Consider the following 21296-nt stretch of genomic DNA (forward strand, 5'->3'; position numbering starts at 1 on the left):
TTTAACAATTTTTATAACCTAAAACTATATTTAACACAGTACTTAAGAAAACTAATACAGCATTACTTTCTAACACAACACATATAATATTCATTTTAATATTTGCGAAAAGCCAATCATAAAATACACGCATTTTTCACAAATAATATACATGTCAACTGTTTTTTGGATAATTGGGACTAAAATAGCCTTGAATAGACACCATTTTAGCTCACTTTCTTGACTTGTTAGAGAGAGCTCACATCTCGTGAGTTTGTAATAGATGAGGATAATAAACTTCAGAGTGAGACTTTAAAAACAACGTCTCCTGAGTTTTATTCGCCCTGACCTCGGAGCAAAAAAGAGCCTGGTATTCCAACAGTGGTGTTCCTCAGGAGTATGTGCTGGGGCCTGTTCTGTTCAATATTTTTATTGATTACATGGATGAGGGTATTGAGTCTATCATTAGTAGATTTACAGACGACACTAAGGTGGCAGCATGTGTTGATCTGTTGGAAGGTGGGAGGGCTCTGCAAAGAGACCCGGAAGGGTTGGATAGATGGGCAGAGTCCAATAAGATGAAGTTTAATAAGTCCAAGTGACGAGTCCTACATTTTGGCCACAATAACTCCCTGCAACGTATCTGGACAGTGCCCAGGCAGAAAGGGACCTGGGGGTACTGGTCAACAGCCAACTGAACATGAGCCGGCAGTGTGCCCTGGTGGCCAAGAAGGCAAACAGCATCCACACCTGTATCAGGAATAGTGTGGCCAGAAGGACGCAGGCGATGCGACCGCTTCCGCACTGTTCATTCCCTGGAGACGCATTTCTAAAGCCCTTCGGCGCAAGATCCCAGGGAACAGGAAAGTGACAAAGCCGACAGGTTTTTCGCCTGCGATGGCTCCGGGAACCGTGTCCCGATCGGCTGTGGCGGACCGTCCTGCTCCATTTCCGCCGGCTCCGACTCTCCCCGTATCGAGAGCGGCGGCAGGAGTGCCTTTTCACTCACTGGCATTTTCGGCATTCGCTGCCCCGCAGGGACTGGTGGGCTCGCCTCCGCCGCGGGCCGCTCTGTTGCAGCCGCCACCGGTGCTCACCCCCCCCCCCCCGCTCCGGATGGAGCAGCCGGTGTTTCTTTGTTTCGACCGGCCCCGAACCGACCGCGGCCGCCAGCTCCGCGCCCCGCTTCGGCAGCAGCAGAGACGCCGCCAGCGCCGCCCCCTCCCCGGGACCGAGAGAAACCGCCGCGGCGCTTTTTCGCGCACCCGTGGCCGTCGCGCTGATTATCCCCCCACGCCAGCGCCCGCCGCTGCCTCTCCAGCTGCGGGGTCCGTGGCTGGGCCCCCGGCTGCGGGGCCAGCCCCCCTGCGCCGCCGCGCGCTTCACAGAGACTGGCGGAGCACCACGCCACGGCGGGGTAACCCCTGCAATCTGCGGCGGCTGCTGCGACCGCTCCGGCGGACGCTGCAACCTCCGCTCCGCAACTTGCCCCTGCAGCGGCTCCGCTCTGCCCCCCACCGCCTTCAGAGGCTCCGTCCTTCGCTTCGCCGCCTGCTTCGGAGCCTGCAACCAGCCCAGTCTCCTCTCCGCCTTGTATCGTGGGGGAGGGAGGCACAGGAGAGAGCGAGGATCACCCTATTGTCCTGGGCAGACGTGGGTGGTGCCAAGAACCCCAAATCCAGGGTGGAATTTCATATTCCCGGGAAAACCTCTCCTCCCCATTTGCCAATATAGACCAGTGGTCCTGGAGAGAGTGGGGGGAGGAGGAGGAGGCGTTCGCCTACTCCTGCAATCCTTTCTCCCGTATTGGCGGGGAGGGGCGGGGGAAGGCTGAAAAGCCGGAGGGGTGGCCGAGACGCAGGCAGCATGATGGGGGCGGGCGGTGAAAGAAAAGATGAAAATGGATCGCCCATCTAGGGGTGGGCATCGGCTGTCCCAGGGACTCCAGGAGCAGGAGCCCCAGATGATACCAGTAAAAAGTTGGAGGAAGGGAACAAGCAGAATGAATCTGGGCTCGGCGAAGAGGCTAGGTTCCCCGCCCCACCGGCTGGGTTTGGGCTTCTTGGCCCGCCCACCAGGGCCAGGTCCCCCGCCCTGCCCACCACCGCTGGGTCCTAAGACCCGCTGGTGCTGTTGGCCTTTCTAAAAAAAAAAAAAAAAAAGGCATCGTCTTCATAGATGGCTCGGAGCACTGGAACGTAACGAGTTCGGCTCGGCCTGGTTGTATTAGAGGTTGTCATGGCTTTCCAGCATTTTTCTTAAGTGCCTGAATTTGGTCAATTCTGCTTATGCAGCAGACACACTCAATTGTTTTGAAAGCTTTGGGGATGTAATTCAGACTGTTAAAAACGCCAATCACTTGTTTCCAAAATTTTAAAAGTTTAATAGTAATAAAATGGTTATAAAAATAGTAATACAATTAGAGTAATAATAATTTGGACAAACTGAATTAGGACAATATGAGACAATAAAGACAAAGAGTTACGGACGTCCGGGTACCTTTTTCTGGGCAGCACGAGCCCGAAAAAGGACACCCGTTAACAGAGGATTAACCCTTAAAAACAATAGCCTGTTGCATATTCATACACTTCATACATGATGCATAAATTCCATTCAAATACAGGATTCTGTCTGGTCATCGTCAACTTCTTCCTCCAAATCCTAACAGCGCCTTCGAGGCGGGAAGAAGTGGGTTTCTTCTGATAAGAGGGCCATAAATTCTTTTTCTCTGAAAGATTTAGGTGTCCTGTGGCTGCTATCTCACTGCGAGTCTTTTCTTTTTAAAAAAAGTATCCTACATAGCATCGTTTCTATTTTAACAATTTTTATAACCTAAAACTATATTTAACACAGTACTTAAGAAAACTAATACAGCATTACTTTCTAACACAACACATATAATATTCATTTTAATATTTGCGAAAAGCCAATCATAAAATACACGCATTTTTCACAAATAATATACATGTCAACTGTTTTTTGGATAATTGGGACTAAAATAGCCTTGAATAGACACCATTTTAGCTCACTTTCTTGACTTGTTAGAGAGAGCTCACATCTCGTGAGTTTGTAATAGATGAGGATAATAAACTTCAGAGTGAGACTTTAAAAACAACGTCTCCTGAGTTTTATTCGCCCTGACCTCGGAGCAAAAAAGAGCCTGGTATTCCAACAGTGGTGTTCCTCAGGAGTATGTGCTGGGGCCTGTTCTGTTCAATATTTTTATTGATTACATGGATGAGGGTATTGAGTCTATCATTAGTAGATTTACAGACGACACTAAGGTGGCAGCATGTGTTGATCTGTTGGAAGGTGGGAGGGCTCTGCAAAGAGACCTGGAAGGGTTGGATAGATGGGCAGAGTCCAATAAGATGAAGTTTAATAAGTCCAAGTGACGAGTCCTACATTTTGGCCACAATAACTCCCTGCAACGTATCTGGACAGTGCCCAGGCAGAAAGGGACCTGGGGGTACTGGTCAACAGCCAACTGAACATGAGCCGGCAGTGTGCCCTGGTGGCCAAGAAGGCAAACAGCATCCACACCTGTATCAGGAATAGTGTGGCCAGAAGGACGCAGGCGATGCGACCGCTTCCGCACTGTTCATTCCCTGGAGACGCATTTCTAAAGCCCTTCGGCGCAAGATCCCAGGGAACAGGAAAGTGACAAAGCCGACAGGTTTTTCGCCTGCGATGGCTCCGGGAACCGTGTCCCGATCGGCTGTGGCGGACCGTCCTGCTCCATTTCCGCCGGCTCCGACTCTCCCCGTATCGAGAGCGGCGGCAGGAGTGCCTTTTCACTCACTGGCATTTTCGGCATTCGCTGCCCCGCAGGGACTGGTGGGCTCGCCTCCGCCGCGGGCCGCTCTGTTGCAGCCGCCACCGGTGCTCACCCCCCCCCCCCCCCGCTCCGGATGGAGCAGCCGGTGTTTCTTTGTTTCGACCGGCCCCGAACCGACCGCGGCCGCCAGCTCCGCGCCCCGCTTCGGCAGCAGCAGAGACGCCGCCAGCGCCGCCCCCTCCCCGGGACCGAGAGAAACCGCCGCGGCGCTTTTTCGCGCACCCGTGGCCGTCGCGCTGATTATCCCCCCACGCCAGCGCCCGCCGCTGCCTCTCCAGCTGCGGGGTCCGTGGCTGGGCCCCCGGCTGCGGGGCCAGCCCCCCTGCGCCGCCGCGCGCTTCACAGAGACTGGCGGAGCACCACGCCACGGCGGGGTAACCCCTGCAATCTGCGGCGGCTGCTGCGACCGCTCCGGCGGACGCTGCAACCTCCGCTCCGCAACTTGCCCCTGCAGCGGCTCCGCTCTGCCCCCCACCGCCTTCAGAGGCTCCGTCCTTCGCTTCGCCGCCTGCTTCGGAGCCTGCAACCAGCCCAGTCTCCTCTCCGCCTTGTATCGTGGGGGAGGGAGGCACAGGAGAGAGCGAGGATCACCCTATTGTCCTGGGCAGACGTGGGTGGTGCCAAGAACCCCAAATCCAGGGTGGAATTTCATATTCCCGGGAAAACCTCTCCTCCCCATTTGCCAATATAGACCAGTGGTCCTGGAGAGAGTGGGGGGAGGAGGAGGAGGCGTTCGCCTACTCCTGCAATCCTTTCTCCCGTATTGGCGGGGAGGGGCGGGGGAAGGCTGAAAAGCCGGAGGGGTGGCCGAGACGCAGGCAGCATGATGGGGGCGGGCGGTGAAAGAAAAGATGAAAATGGATCGCCCATCTAGGGGTGGGCATCGGCTGTCCCAGGGACTCCAGGAGCAGGAGCCCCAGATGATACCAGTAAAAAGTTGGAGGAAGGGAACAAGCCGAATGAATCTGGGCTCGGCGAAGAGGCTAGGTTCCCCGCCCCACCGGCTGGGTTTGGGCTTCTTGGCCCGCCCACCAGGGCCAGGTCCCCCGCCCTGCCCACCACCGCTGGGTCCTAAGACCCGCTGGTGCTGTTGGCCTTTCTAAAAAAAAAAAAAAAAAGGCATCGTCTTCATAGATGGCTCGGAGCACTGGAACGTAACGAGTTCGGCTCGGCCTGGTTGTATTAGAGGTTGTCATGGCTTTCCAGCATTTTTCTTAAGTGCCTGAATTTGGTCAATTCTGCTTATGCAGCAGACACACTCAATTGTTTTGAAAGCTTTGGGGATGTAATTCAGACTGTTAAAAACGCCAATCACTTGTTTCCAAAATTTTAAAAGTTTAATAGTAATAAAATGGTTATAAAAATAGTAATACAATTAGAGTAATAATAATTTGGACAAACTGAATTAGGACAATATGAGACAATAAAGACAAAGAGTTACGGACGTCCGGGTACCTTTTTCTGGGCAGCACGAGCCCGAAAAAGGACACCCGTTAACAGAGGATTAACCCTTAAAAACAATAGCCTGTTGCATATTCATACACTTCATACATGATGCATAAATTCCATTCAAATACAGGATTCTGTCTGGTCATCGTCAACTTCTTCCTCCAAATCCTAACAGCGCCTTCGAGGCGGGAAGAAGTGGGTTTCTTCTGATAAGAGGGCCATAAATTCTTTTTCTCTGAAAGATTTAGGTGTCCTGTGGCTGCTATCTCACTGCGAGTCTTTTCTTTTTAAAAAAAGTATCCTACATAGCATCGTTTCTATTTTAACAATTTTTATAACCTAAAACTATATTTAACACAGTACTTAAGAAAACTAATACAGCATTACTTTCTAACACAACACATATAATATTCATTTTAATATTTGCGAAAAGCCAATCATAAAATACACGCATTTTTCACAAATAATATACATGTCAACTGTTTTTTGGATAATTGGGACTAAAATAGCCTTGAATAGACACCATTTTAGCTCACTTTCTTGACTTGTTAGAGAGAGCTCACATCTCGTGAGTTTGTAATAGATGAGGATAATAAACTTCAGAGTGAGACTTTAAAAACAACGTCTCCTGAGTTTTATTCGCCCTGACCTCGGAGCAAAAAAGAGCCTGGTATTCCAACAGTGGTGTTCCTCAGGAGTATGTGCTGGGGCCTGTTCTGTTCAATATTTTTATTGATTACATGGATGAGGGTATTGAGTCTATCATTAGTAGATTTACAGACGACACTAAGGTGGCAGCATGTGTTGATCTGTTGGAAGGTGGGAGGGCTCTGCAAAGAGACCTGGAAGGGTTGGATAGATGGGCAGAGTCCAATAAGATGAAGTTTAATAAGTCCAAGTGACGAGTCCTACATTTTGGCCACAATAACTCCCTGCAACGTATCTGGACAGTGCCCAGGCAGAAAGGGACCTGGGGGTACTGGTCAACAGCCAACTGAACATGAGCCGGCAGTGTGCCCTGGTGGCCAAGAAGGCAAACAGCATCCACACCTGTATCAGGAATAGTGTGGCCAGAAGGACGCAGGCGATGCGACCGCTTCCGCACTGTTCATTCCCTGGAGACGCATTTCTAAAGCCCTTCGGCGCAAGATCCCAGGGAACAGGAAAGTGACAAAGCCGACAGGTTTTTCGCCTGCGATGGCTCCGGGAACCGTGTCCCGATCGGCTGTGGCGGACCGTCCTGCTCCATTTCCGCCGGCTCCGACTCTCCCCGTATCGAGAGCGGCGGCAGGAGTGCCTTTTCACTCACTGGCATTTTCGGCATTCGCTGCCCCGCAGGGACTGGTGGGCTCGCCTCCGCCGCGGGCCGCTCTGTTGCAGCCGCCACCGGTGCTCACCCCCCCCCCCGCTCCGGATGGAGCAGCCGGTGTTTCTTTGTTTCGACCGGCCCCGAACCGACCGCGGCCGCCAGCTCCGCGCCCCGCTTCGGCAGCAGCAGAGACGCCGCCAGCGCCGCCCCCTCCCCGGGACCGAGAGAAACCGCCGCGGCGCTTTTTCGCGCACCCGTGGCCGTCGCGCTGATTATCCCCCCACGCCAGCGCCCGCCGCTGCCTCTCCAGCTGCGGGGTCCGTGGCTGGGCCCCCGGCTGCGGGGCCAGCCCCCCTGCGCCGCCGCGCGCTTCACAGAGACTGGCGGAGCACCACGCCACGGCGGGGTAACCCCTGCAATCTGCGGCGGCTGCTGCGACCGCTCCGGCGGACGCTGCAACCTCCGCTCCGCAACTTGCCCCTGCAGCGGCTCCGCTCTGCCCCCCACCGCCTTCAGAGGCTCCGTCCTTCGCTTCGCCGCCTGCTTCGGAGCCTGCAACCAGCCCAGTCTCCTCTCCGCCTTGTATCGTGGGGGAGGGAGGCACAGGAGAGAGCGAGGATCACCCTTTTGTCCTGGGCAGACGTGGGTGGTGCCAAGAACCCCAAATCCAGGGTGGAATTTCATATTCCCGGGAAAACCTCTCCTCCCCATTTGCCAATATAGACCAGTGGTCCTGGAGAGAGTGGGGGGAGGAGGAGGAGGCGTTCGCCTACTCCTGCAATCCTTTCTCCCGTATTGGCGGGGAGGGGCGGGGGAAGGCTGAAAAGCCGGAGGGGTGGCCGAGACGCAGGCAGCATGATGGGGGCGGGCGGTGAAAGAAAAGATGAAAATGGATCGCCCATCTAGGGGTGGGCATCGGCTGTCCCAGGGACTCCAGGAGCAGGAGCCCCAGATGATACCAGTAAAAAGTTGGAGGAAGGGAACAAGCAGAATGAATCTGGGCTCGGCGAAGAGGCTAGGTTCCCCGCCCCACCGGCTGGGTTTGGGCTTCTTGGCCCGCCCACCAGGGCCAGGTCCCCCGCCCTGCCCACCACCGCTGGGTCCTAAGACCCGCTGGTGCTGTTGGCCTTTCTAAAAAAAAAAAAAAAAAGGCATCGTCTTCATAGATGGCTCGGAGCACTGGAACGTAACGAGTTCGGCTCGGCCTGGTTGTATTAGAGGTTGTCATGGCTTTCCAGCATTTTTCTTAAGTGCCTGAATTTGGTCAATTCTGCTTATGCAGCAGACACACTCAATTGTTTTGAAAGCTTTGGGGATGTAATTCAGACTGTTAAAAACGCCAATCACTTGTTTCCAAAATTTTAAAAGTTTAATAGTAATAAAATGGTTATAAAAATAGTAATACAATTAGAGTAATAATAATTTGGACAAACTGAATTAGGACAATATGAGACAATAAAGACAAAGAGTTACGGACGTCCGGGTACCTTTTTCTGGGCAGCACGAGCCCGAAAAAGGACACCCGTTAACAGAGGATTAACCCTTAAAAACAATAGCCTGTTGCATATTCATACACTTCATACATGATGCATAAATTCCATTCAAATACAGGATTCTGTCTGGTCATCGTCAACTTCTTCCTCCAAATCCTAACAGCGCCTTCGAGGCGGGAAGAAGTGGGTTTCTTCTGATAAGAGGGCCATAAATTCTTTTTCTCTGAAAGATTTAGGTGTCCTGTGGCTGCTATCTCACTGCGAGTCTTTTCTTTTTAAAAAAAGTATCCTACATAGCATCGTTTCTATTTTAACAATTTTTATAACCTAAAACTATATTTAACACAGTACTTAAGAAAACTAATACAGCATTACTTTCTAACACAACACATATAATATTCATTTTAATATTTGCGAAAAGCCAATCATAAAATACACGCATTTTTCACAAATAATATACATGTCAACTGTTTTTTGGATAATTGGGACTAAAATAGCCTTGAATAGACACCATTTTAGCTCACTTTCTTGACTTGTTCGAGAGAGCTCACATCTCGTGAGTTTGTAATAGATGAGGATAATAAACTTCAGAGTGAGACTTTAAAAACAACGTCTCCTGAGTTTTATTCGCCCTGACCTCGGAGCAAAAAAGAGCCTGGTATTCCAACAGTGGTGTTCCTCAGGAGTATGTGCTGGGGCCTGTTCTGTTCAATATTTTTATTGATTACATGGATGAGGGTATTGAGTCTATCATTAGTAGATTTACAGACGACACTAAGGTGGCAGCATGTGTTGATCTGTTGGAAGGTGGGAGGGCTCTGCAAAGAGACCCGGAAGGGTTGGATAGATGGGCAGAGTCCAATAAGATGAAGTTTAATAAGTCCAAGTGACGAGTCCTACATTTTGGCCACAATAACTCCCTGCAACGTATCTGGACAGTGCCCAGGCAGAAAGGGACCTGGGGGTACTGGTCAACAGCCAACTGAACATGAGCCGGCAGTGTGCCCTGGTGGCCAAGAAGGCAAACAGCATCCACACCTGTATCAGGAATAGTGTGGCCAGAAGGACGCAGGCGATGCGACCGCTTCCGCACTGTTCATTCCCTGGAGACGCATTTCTAAAGCCCTTCGGCGCAAGATCCCAGGGAACAGGAAAGTGACAAAGCCGACAGGTTTTTCGCCTGCGATGGCTCCGGGAACCGTGTCCCGATCGGCTGTGGCGGACCGTCCTGCTCCATTTCCGCCGGCTCCGACTCTCCCCGTATCGAGAGCGGCGGCAGGAGTGCCTTTTCACTCACTGGCATTTTCGGCATTCGCTGCCCCGCAGGGACTGGTGGGCTCGCCTCCGCCGCGGGCCGCTCTGTTGCAGCCGCCACCGGTGCTCACCCCCCCCCCCCCCCCGCTCCGGATGGAGCAGCCGGTGTTTCTTTGTTTCGACCGGCCCCGAACCGACCGCGGCCGCCAGCTCCGCGCCCCGCTTCGGCAGCAGCAGAGACGCCGCCAGCGCCGCCCCCTCCCCGGGACCGAGAGAAACCGCCGCGGCGCTTTTTCGCGCACCCGTGGCCGTCGCGCTGATTATCCCCCCACGCCAGCGCCCGCCGCTGCCTCTCCAGCTGCGGGGTCCGTGGCTGGGCCCCCGGCTGCGGGGCCAGCCCCCCTGCGCCGCCGCGCGCTTCACAGAGACTGGCGGAGCACCACGCCACGGCGGGGTAACCCCTGCAATCTGCGGCGGCTGCTGCGACCGCTCCGGCGGACGCTGCAACCTCCGCTCCGCAACTTGCCCCTGCAGCGGCTCCGCTCTGCCCCCCACCGCCTTCAGAGGCTCCGTCCTTCGCTTCGCCGCCTGCTTCGGAGCCTGCAACCAGCCCAGTCTCCTCTCCGCCTTGTATCGTGGGGGAGGGAGGCACAGGAGAGAGCGAGGATCACCCTATTGTCCTGGGCAGACGTGGGTGGTGCCAAGAACCCCAAATCCAGGGTGGAATTTCATATTCCCGGGAAAACCTCTCCTCCCCATTTGCCAATATAGACCAGTGGTCCTGGAGAGAGTGGGGGGAGGAGGAGGAGGCGTTCGCCTACTCCTGCAATCCTTTCTCCCGTATTGGCGGGGAGGGGCGGGGGAAGGCTGAAAAGCCGGAGGGGTGGCCGAGACGCAGGCAGCATGATGGGGGCGGGCGGTGAAAGAAAAGATGAAAATGGATCGCCCATCTAGGGGTGGGCATCGGCTGTCCCAGGGACTCCAGGAGCAGGAGCCCCAGATGATACCAGTAAAAAGTTGGAGGAAGGGAACAAGCCGAATGAATCTGGGCTCGGCGAAGAGGCTAGGTTCCCCGCCCCACCGGCTGGGTTTGGGCTTCTTGGCCCGCCCACCAGGGCCAGGTCCCCCGCCCTGCCCACCACCGCTGGGTCCTAAGACCCGCTGGTGCTGTTGGCCTTTCTAAAAAAAAAAAAAAAAAAAAAAGGCATCGTCTTCATAGATGGCTCGGAGCACTGGAACGTAACGAGTTCGGCTCGGCCTGGTTGTATTAGAGGTTGTCATGGCTTTCCAGCATTTTTCTTAAGTGCCTGAATTTGGTCAATTCTGCTTATGCAGCAGACACACTCAATTGTTTTGAAAGCTTTGGGGATGTAATTCAGACTGTTAAAAACGCCAATCACTTGTTTCCAAAATTTTAAAAGTTCAATAGTAATAAAATGGTTATAAAAATAGTAATACAATTAGAGTAATAATAATTTGGACAAACTGAATTAGGACAATATGAGACAATAAAGACAAAGAGTTACGGACGTCCGGGTACCTTTTTCTGGGCAGCACGAGCCCGAAAAAAGGACACCCGTTAACAGAGGATTAACCCTTAAAAACAATAGCCTGTTGCATATTCATACACTTCATACATGATGCATAAATTCCATTCAAATACAGGATTCTGTCTGGTCATCGTCAACTTCTTCCTCCAAATCCTAACAGCGCCTTCGAGGCGGGAAGAAGTGGGTTTCTTCTGATAAGAGGGCCATAAATTCTTTTTCTCTGAAAGATTTAGGTGTCCTGTGGCTGCTATCTCACTGCGAGTCTTTTCTTTTTAAAAAAAGTATCCTACATAGCATCGTTTCTATTTTAACAATTTTTATAACCTAAAACTATATTTAACACAGTACTTAAGAAAACTAATACAGCATTACTTTCTAACACAACACATATAATATTCATTTTAATATTTGCGAAAAGCCAATCATAAAATACACGCATTTTTCACAAATAATATACATGTCAACTGTTTTTTGGATAATTGGGACTAAAATAGCCTTGAATAGACACCATTTTAGCTCACTTTCTTGACTTGTTAGAGAGAGCTCACATCTCGTGAGTTTGTAATAGATGAGGATAATAAACTTCAGAGTGAGACTTTAAAAACAACGTCTCCTGAGTTTTATTCGCCCTGACCTCGGAGCAAAAAAGAGCCTGGTATTCCAACAGTGGTGTTCCTCAGGAGTATGTGCTGGGGCCTGTTCTGTTCAATATTTTTATTGATTACATGGATGAGGGTATTGAGTCTATCATTAGTAGATTTACAGACGACACTAAGGTGGCAGCATGTGTTGATCTGTTGGAAGGTGGGAGGGCTCTGCAAAGAGACCCGGAAGGGTTGGATAGATGGGCAGAGTCCAATAAGATGAAGTTTAATAAGTCCAAGTGACGAGTCCTACATTTTGGCCACAATAACTCCCTGCAACGTATCTGGACAGTGCCCAGGCAGAAAGGGACCTGGGGGTACTGGTCAACAGCCAACTGAACATGAGCCGGCAGTGTGCCCTGGTGGCCAAGAAGGCAAACAGCATCCACACCTGTATCAGGAATAGTGTGGCCAGAAGGACGCAGGCGATGCGACCGCTTCCGCACTGTTCATTCCCTGGAGACGCATTTCTAAAGCCCTTCGGCGCAAGATCCCAGGGAACAGGAAAGTGACAAAGCCGACAGGTTTTTCGCCTGCGATGGCTCCGGGAACCGTGTCCCGATCGGCTGTGGCGGACCGTCCTGCTCCATTTCCGCCGGCTCCGACTCTCCCCGTATCGAGAGCGGCGGCAGGAGTGCCTTTTCACTCACTGGCATTTTCGGCATTCGCTGCCCCGCAGGGACTGGTGGGCTCGCCTCCGCCGCGGGCCGCTCTGTTGCAGCCGCCACCGGTGCTCACCCCCCCCCCCGCTCCGGATGGAGCAGCCGGTGTTTCTTTGTTTCGACCGGCCCCGAACCGACCGCGGCCGCCAGCTCCGCGCCCCGCTTCGGCAGCAGCAGAGACGCCGCCAGCGCCGCCCCCTCCCCGGGACCGAGAGAAACCGCCGCGGCGCTTTTTCGCGCACCCGTGGCCGTCGCGCTGATTATCCCCCCACGCCAGCGCCCGCCGCTGCCTCTCCAGCTGCGGGGTCCGTGGCTGGGCCCCCGGCTGCGGGGCCAGCCCCCCTGCGCCGCCGCGCGCTTCACAGAGACTGGCGGAGCACCACGCCACGGCGGGGTAACCCCTGCAATCTGCGGCGGCTGCTGCGACCGCTCCGGCGGACGCTGCAACCTCCGCTCCGCAACTTGCCCCTGCAGCGGCTCCGCTCTGCCCCCCACCGCCTTCAGAGGCTCCGTCCTTCGCTTCGCCGCCTGCTTCGGAGCCTGCAACCAGCCCAGTCTCCTCTCCGCCTTGTATCGTGGGGGAGGGAGGCACAGGAGAGAGCGAGGATCACCCTATTGTCCTGGGCAGACGTGGGTGGTGCCAAGAACCCCAAATCCAGGGTGGAATTTCATATTCCCGGGAAAACCTCTCCTCCCCATTTGCCAATATAGACCAGTGGTCCTGGAGAGAGTGGGGGGAGGAGGAGGAGGCGTTCGCCTACTCCTGCAATCCTTTCTCCCGTATTGGCGGGGAGGGGCGGGGGAAGGCTGAAAAGCCGGAGGGGTGGCCGAGACGCAGGCAGCATGATGGGGGCGGGCGGTGAAAGAAAAGATGAAAATGGATCGCCCATCTAGGGGTGGGCATCGGCTGTCCCAGGGACTCCAGGAGCAGGAGCCCCAGATGATACCAGTAAAAAGTTGGAGGAAGGGAACAAGCAGAATGAATCTGGGCTCGGCGAAGAGGCTAGGTTCCCCGCCCCACCGGCTGGGTTTGGGCTTCTTGGCCCGCCCACCAGGGCCAGGTCCCCCGCCCTGCCCACCACCGCTGGGTCCTAAGACCCGCTGGTGCTGTTGGCCTTTCTAAAAAAAAAAAAAAAAAAGGCATCGTCTTCATAGATGGCTCGGAGCACTGGAACGTAACGAGTTCGGCTCGGCCTGGTTGTATTAGAGGTTGTCATGGCTTTCCAGCATTTTTCTTAAGTGCCTGAATTTGGTCAATTCTGCTTATGCAGCAGACACACTCAATTGTTTTGAAAGCTTTGGGGATGTAATTCAGACTGTTAAAAACGCCAATCACTTGTTTCCAAAATTTTAAAAGTTTAATAGTAATAAAATGGTTATAAAAATAGTAATACAATTAGAGTAATAATAATTTGGACAAACTGAATTAGGACAATATGAGACAATAAAGACAAAGAGTTACGGACGTCCGGGTACCTTTTTCTGGGCAGCACGAGCCCGAAAAAGGACACCCGTTAACAGAGGATTAACCCTTAAAAACAATAGCCTGTTGCATATTCATACACTTCATACATGATGCATAAATTCCATTCAAATACAGGATTCTGTCTGGTCATCGTCAACTTCTTCCTCCAAATCCTAACAGCGCCTTCGAGGCGGGAAGAAGTGGGTTTCTTCTGATAAGAGGGCCATAAATTCTTTTTCTCTGAAAGATTTAGGTGTCCTGTGGCTGCTATCTCACTGCGAGTCTTTTCTTTTTAAAAAAAGTATCCTACATAGCATCGTTTCTATTTTAACAATTTTTATAACCTAAAACTATATTTAGCACAGTACTTAAGAAAACTAATACAGCATTACTTTCTAACACAACACATATAATATTCATTTTAATATTTGCGAAAAGCCAATCATAAAATACACGCATTTTTCACAAATAATATACATGTCAACTGTTTTTTGGATAATTGGGACTAAAATAGCCTTGAATAGACACCATTTTAGCTCACTTTCTTGACTTGTTAGAGAGAGCTCACATCTCGTGAGTTTGTAATAGATGAGGATAATAAACTTCAGAGTGAGACTTTAAAAACAACGTCTCCTGAGTTTTATTCGCCCTGACCTCGGAGCAAAAAAGAGCCTGGTATTCCAACAGTGGTGTTCCTCAGGAGTATGTGCTGGGGCCTGTTCTGTTCAATATTTTTATTGATTACATGGATGAGGGTATTGAGTCTATCATTAGTAGATTTACAGACGACACTAAGGTGGCAGCATGTGTTGATCTGTTGGAAGGTGGGAGGGCTCTGCAAAGAGACCTGGAAGGGTTGGATAGATGGGCAGAGTCCAATAAGATGAAGTTTAATAAGTCCAAGTGACGAGTCCTACATTTTGGCCACAATAACTCCCTGCAACGTATCTGGACAGTGCCCAGGCAGAAAGGGACCTGGGGGTACTGGTCAACAGCCAACTGAACATGAGCCGGCAGTGTGCCCTGGTGGCCAAGAAGGCAAACAGCATCCACACCTGTATCAGGAATAGTGTGGCCAGAAGGACGCAGGCGATGCGACCGCTTCCGCACTGTTCATTCCCTGGAGACGCATTTCTAAAGCCCTTCGGCGCAAGATCCCAGGGAACAGGAAAGTGACAAAGCCGACAGGTTTTTCGCCTGCGATGGCTCCGGGAACCGTGTCCCGATCGGCTGTGGCGGACCGTCCTGCTCCATTTCCGCCGGCTCCGACTCTCCCCGTATCGAGAGCGGCGGCAGGAGTGCCTTTTCACTCACTGGCATTTTCGGCATTCGCTGCCCCGCAGGGACTGGTGGGCTCGCCTCCGCCGCGGGCCGCTCTGTTGCAGCCGCCACCGGTGCTCACCCCCCCCCCCCCCCCCGCTCCGGATGGAGCAGCCGGTGTTTCTTTGTTTCGACCGGCCCCGAACCGACCGCGGCCGCCAGCTCCGCGCCCCGCTTCGGCAGCAGCAGAGACGCCGCCAGCGCCGCCCCCTCCCCGGGACCGAGAGAAACCGCCGCGGCGCTTTTTCGCGCACCCGTGGCCGTCGCGCTGATTATCCCCCCACGCCAGCGCCCGCCGCTGCCTCTCCAGCTGCGGGGTCCGTGGCTGGGCCCCCGGCTGCGGGGCCAGCCCCCCTGCGCCGCCGCGCGCTTCACAGAGACTGGCGGAGCACCACGCCACGGCGGGGTAACCCCTGCAATCTGCGGCGGCTGCTGCGACCGCTCCGGCGGACGCTGCAACCTCCGCTCCGCAACTTGCCCCTGCAGCGGCTCCGCTCTGCCCCCCACCGCCTTCAGAGGCTCCGTCCTTCGCTTCGCCGCCTGCTTCGGAGCCTGCAACCAGCCCAGTCTCCTCTCCGCCTTGTATCGTGGGGGAGGGAGGCACAGGAGAGAGCGAGGATCACCCTTTTGTCCTGGGCAGACGTGGGTGGTGCCAAGAACCCCAAATCCAGGGTGGAATTTCATATTCCCGGGAAAACCTCTCCTCCCCATTTGCCAATATAGACCAGTGGTCCTGGAGAGAGTGGGGGGAGGAGGAGGAGGCGTTCGCCTACTCCTGCAATCCTTTCTCCCGTATTGGCGGGGAGGGGCGGGGGAAGGCTGAAAAGCCGGAGGGGTGGCCGAGACGCAGGCAGCATGATGGGGGCGGGCGGTGAAAGAAAAGATGAAAATGGATCGCCCATCTAGGGGTGGGCATCGGCTGTCCCAGGGACTCCAGGAGCAGGAGCCCCAGATGATACCAGTAAAAAGTTGGAGGAAGGGAACAAGCAGAATGAATCTGGGCTCGGCGAAGAGGCTAGGTTCCCCGCCCCACCGGCTGGGTTTGGGCTTCTTGGCCCGCCCACCAGGGCCAGGTCCCCCGCCCTGCCCACCACCGCTGGGTCCTAAGACCCGCTGGTGCTGTTGGCCTTTCTAAAAAAAAAAAAAAAAAGGCATCGTCTTCATAGATGGCTCGGAGCACTGGAACGTAACGAGTTCGGCTCGGCCTGGTTGTATTAGAGGTTGTCATGGCTTTCCAGCATTTTTCTTAAGTGCCTGAATTAGGTCAATTCTGCTTATGCAGCAGACACACTCAATTGTTTTGAAAGCTTTGGGGATGTAATTCAGACTGTTAAAAACGCCAATCACTTGTTTCCAAAATTTTAAAAGTTTAATAGTAATAAAATGGTTATAAAAATAGTAATACAATTAGAGTAATAATAATTTGGACAAACTGAATTAGGACAATATGAGACAATAAAGACAAAGAGTTACGGACGTCCGGGTACCTTTTTCTGGGCAGCACGAGCCCGAAAAAGGACACCCGTTAACAGAGGATTAACCCTTAAAAACAATAGCCTGTTGCATATTCATACACTTCATACATGATGCATAAATTCCATTCAAATACAGGATTCTGTCTGGTCATCGTCAACTTCTTCCTCCAAATCCTAACAGCGCCTTCGAGGCGGGAAGAAGTGGGTTTCTTCTGATAAGAGGGCCATAAATTCTTTTTCTCTGAAAGATTTAGGTGTCCTGTGGCTGCTATCTCACTGCGAGTCTTTTCTTTTTAAAAAAAGTATCCTACATAGCATCGTTTCTATTTTAACAATTTTTATAACCTAAAACTATATTTAACACAGTACTTAAGAAAACTAATACAGCATTACTTTCTAACACAACACATATAATATTCATTTTAATATTTGCGAAAAGCCAATCATAAAATACACGCATTTTTCACAAATAATATACATGTCAACTGTTTTTTGGATAATTGGGACTAAAATAGCCTTGAATAGACACCATTTTAGCTCACTTTCTTGACTTGTTCGAGAGAGCTCACATCTCGTGAGTTTGTAATAGATGAGGATAATAAACTTCAGAGTGAGACTTTAAAAACAACGTCTCCTGAGTTTTATTCGCCCTGACCTCGGAGCAAAAAAGAGCCTGGTATTCCAACAGTGGTGTTCCTCAGGAGTATGTGCTGGGGCCTGTTCTGTTCAATATTTTTATTGATTACATGGATGAGGGTATTGAGTCTATCATTAGTAGATTTACAGACGACACTAAGGTGGCAGCATGTGTTGATCTGTTGGAAGGTGGGAGGGCTCTGCAAAGAGACCTGGAAGGGTTGGATAGATGGGCAGAGTCCAATAAGATGAAGTTTAATAAGTCCAAGTGACGAGTCCTACATTTTGGCCACAATAACTCCCTGCAACGTATCTGGACAGTGCCCAGGCAGAAAGGGACCTGGGGGTACTGGTCAACAGCCAACTGAACATGAGCCGGCAGTGTGCCCTGGTGGCCAAGAAGGCAAACAGCATCCACACCTGTATCAGGAATAGTGTGGCCAGAAGGACGCAGGCGATGCGACCGCTTCCGCACTGTTCATTCCCTGGAGACGCATTTCTAAAGCCCTTCGGCGCAAGATCCCAGGGAACAGGAAAGTGACAAAGCCGACAGGTTTTTCGCCTGCGATGGCTCCGGGAACCGTGTCCCGATCGGCTGTGGCGGACCGTCCTGCTCCATTTCCGCCGGCTCCGACTCTCCCCGTATCGAGAGCGGCGGCAGGAGTGCCTTTTCACTCACTGGCATTTTCGGCATTCGCTGCCCCGCAGGGACTGGTGGGCTCGCCTCCGCCGCGGGCCGCTCTGTTGCAGCCGCCACCGGTGCTCACCCCCCCCCCCCCCCCCGCTCCGGATGGAGCAGCCGGTGTTTCTTTGTTTCGACCGGCCCCGAACCGACCGCGGCCGCCAGCTCCGCGCCCCGCTTCGGCAGCAGCAGAGACGCCGCCAGCGCCGCCCCCTCCCCGGGACCGAGAGAAACCGCCGCGGCGCTTTTTCGCGCACCCGTGGCCGTCGCGCTGATTATCCCCCCACGCCAGCGCCCGCCGCTGCCTCTCCAGCTGCGGGGTCCGTGGCTGGGCCCCCGGCTGCGGGGCCAGCCCCCCTGCGCCGCCGCGCGCTTCACAGAGACTGGCGGAGCACCACGCCACGGCGGGGTAACCCCTGCAATCTGCGGCGGCTGCTGCGACCGCTCCGGCGGACGCTGCAACCTCCGCTCCGCAACTTGCCCCTGCAGCGGCTCCGCTCTGCCCCCCACCGCCTTCAGAGGCTCCGTCCTTCGCTTCGCCGCCTGCTTCGGAGCCTGCAACCAGCCCAGTCTCCTCTCCGCCTTGTATCGTGGGGGAGGGAGGCACAGGAGAGAGCGAGGATCACCCTATTGTCCTGGGCAGACGTGGGTGGTGCCAAGAACCCCAAATCCAGGGTGGAATTTCATATTCCCGGGAAAACCTCTCCTCCCCATTTGCCAATATAGACCAGTGGTCCTGGAGAGAGTGGGGGGAGGAGGAGGAGGCGTTCGCCTACTCCTGCAATCCTTTCTCCCGTATTGGCGGGGAGGGGCGGGGGAAGGCTGAAAAGCCGGAGGGGTGGCCGAGACGCAGGCAGCATGATGGGGGCGGGCGGTGAAAGAAAAGATGAAAATGGATCGCCCATCTAGGGGTGGGCATCGGCTGTCCCAGGGACTCCAGGAGCAGGAGCCCCAGATGATACCAGTAAAAAGTTGGAGGAAGGGAACAAGCCGAATGAATCTGGGCTCGGCGAAGAGGCTAGGTTCCCCGCCCCACCGGCTGGGTTTGGGCTTCTTGGCCCGCCCACCAGGGCCAGGTCCCCCGCCCTGCCCACCACCGCTGGGTCCTAAGACCCGCTGGTGCTGTTGGCCTTTCTAAAAAAAAAAAAAAAAAAAAAGGCATCGTCTTCATAGATGGCTCGGAGCACTGGAACGTAACGAGTTCGGCTCGGCCTGGTTGTATTAGAGGTTGTCATGGCTTTCCAGCATTTTTCTTAAGTGCCTGAATTTGGTCAATTCTGCTTATGCAGCAGACACACTCAATTGTTTTGAAAGCTTTGGGGATGTAATTCAGACTGTTAAAAACGCCAATCACTTGTTTCCAAAATTTTAAAAGTTCAATAGTAATAAAATGGTTATAAAAATAGTAATACAATTAGAGTAATAATAATTTGGACAAACTGAATTAGGACAATATGAGACAATAAAGACAAAGAGTTACGGACGTCCGGGTACCTTTTTCTGGGCAGCACGAGCCCGAAAAAAGGACACCCGTTAACAGAGGATTAACCCTTAAAAACAATAGCCTGTTGCATATTCATACACTTCATACATGATGCATAAATTCCATTCAAATACAGGATTCTGTCTGGTCATCGTCAACTTCTTCCTCCAAATCCTAACAGCGCCTTCGAGGCGGGAAGAAGTGGGTTTCTTCTGATAAGAGGGCCATAAATTCTTTTTCTCTGAAAGATTTAGGTGTCCTGTGGCTGCTATCTCACTGCGAGTCTTTTCTTTTTAAAAAAAGTATCCTACATAGCATCGTTTCTATTTTAACAATTTTTATAACCTAAAACTATATTTAACACAGTACTTAAGAAAACTAATACAGCATTACTTTCTAACACAACACATATAATATTCATTTTAATATTTGCGAAAAGCCAATCATAAAATACACGCATTTTTCACAAATAATATACATGTCAACTGTTTTTTGGATAATTGGGACTAAAATAGCCTTGAATAGACACCATTTTAGCTCACTTTCTTGACTTGTTCGAGAGAGCTCACATCTCGTGAGTTTGTAATAGATGAGGATAATAAACTTCAGAGTGAGACTTTAAAAACAACGTCTCCTGAGTTTTATTCGCCCTGACCTCGGAGCAAAAAAGAGCCTGGTATTCCAACAGTGGTGTTCCTCAGGAGTATGTGCTGGGGCCTGTTCTGTTCAATATTTTTATTGATTACATGGATGAGGGTATTGAGTCTATCATTAGTAGATTTACAGACGACACTAAGGTGGCAGCATGTGTTGATCTGTTGGAAGGTGGGAGGGCTCTGCAAAGAGACCCGGAAGGGTTGGATAGATGGGCAGAGTCCAATAAGATGAAGTTTAATAAGTCCAAGTGACGAGTCCTACATTTTGGCCACAATAACTCCCTGCAACGTATCTGGACAGTGCCCAGGCAGAAAGGGACCTGGGGGTACTGGTCAACAGCCAACTGAACATGAGCCGGCAGTGTGCCCTGGTGGCCAAGAAGGCAAACAGCATCCACACCTGTATCAGGAATAGTGTGGCCAGAAGGACGCAGGCGATGCGACCGCTTCCGCACTGTTCATTCCCTGGAGACGCATTTCTAAAGCCCTTCGGCGCAAGATCCCAGGGAACAGGAAAGTGACAAAGCCGACAGGTTTTTCGCCTGCGATGGCTCCGGGAACCGTGTCCCGATCGGCTGTGGCGGACCGTCCTGCTCCATTTCCGCCGGCTCCGACTCTCCCCGTATCGAGAGCGGCGGCAGGAGTGCCTTTTCACTCACTGGCATTTTCGGCATTCGCTGCCCCGCAGGGACTGGTGGGCTCGCCTCCGCCGCGGGCCGCTCTGTTGCAGCCGCCACCGGTGCTCACCCCCCCCCCCCCGCTCCGGATGGAGCAGCCGGTGTTTCTTTGTTTCGACCGGCCCCGAACCGACCGCGGCCGCCAGCTCCGCGCCCCGCTTCGGCAGCAGCAGAGACGCCGCCAGCGCCGCCCCCTCCCCGGGACCGAGAGAAACCGCCGCGGCGCTTTTTCGCGCACCCGTGGCCGTCGCGCTGATTATCCCCCCACGCCAGCGCCCGCCGCTGCCTCTCCAGCTGCGGGGTCCGTGGCTGGGCCCCCGGCTGCGGGGCCAGCCCCCCTGCGCCGCCGCGCGCTTCACAGAGACTGGCGGAGCACCACGCCACGGCGGGGTAACCCCTGCAATCTGCGGCGGCTGCTGCGACCGCTCCGGCGGACGCTGCAACCTCCGCTCCGCAACTTGCCCCTGCAGCGGCTCCGCTCTGCCCCCCACCGCCTTCAGAGGCTCCGTCCTTCGCTTCGCCGCCTGCTTCGGAGCCTGCAACCAGCCCAGTCTCCTCTCCGCCTTGTATCGTGGGGGAGGGAGGCACAGGAGAGAGCGAGGATCACCCTATTGTCCTGGGCAGACGTGGGTGGTGCCAAGAACCCCAAATCCAGGGTGGAATTTCATATTCCCGGGAAAACCTCTCCTCCCCATTTGCCAATATAGACCAGTGGTCCTGGAGA

The sequence above is a fragment of the Agelaius phoeniceus genome, chromosome W, assembly GCF_051311805.1.
Source record: "Agelaius phoeniceus isolate bAgePho1 chromosome W, bAgePho1.hap1, whole genome shotgun sequence".
NCBI classification, from domain to species: domain Eukaryota; kingdom Metazoa; phylum Chordata; class Aves; order Passeriformes; family Icteridae; genus Agelaius; species Agelaius phoeniceus.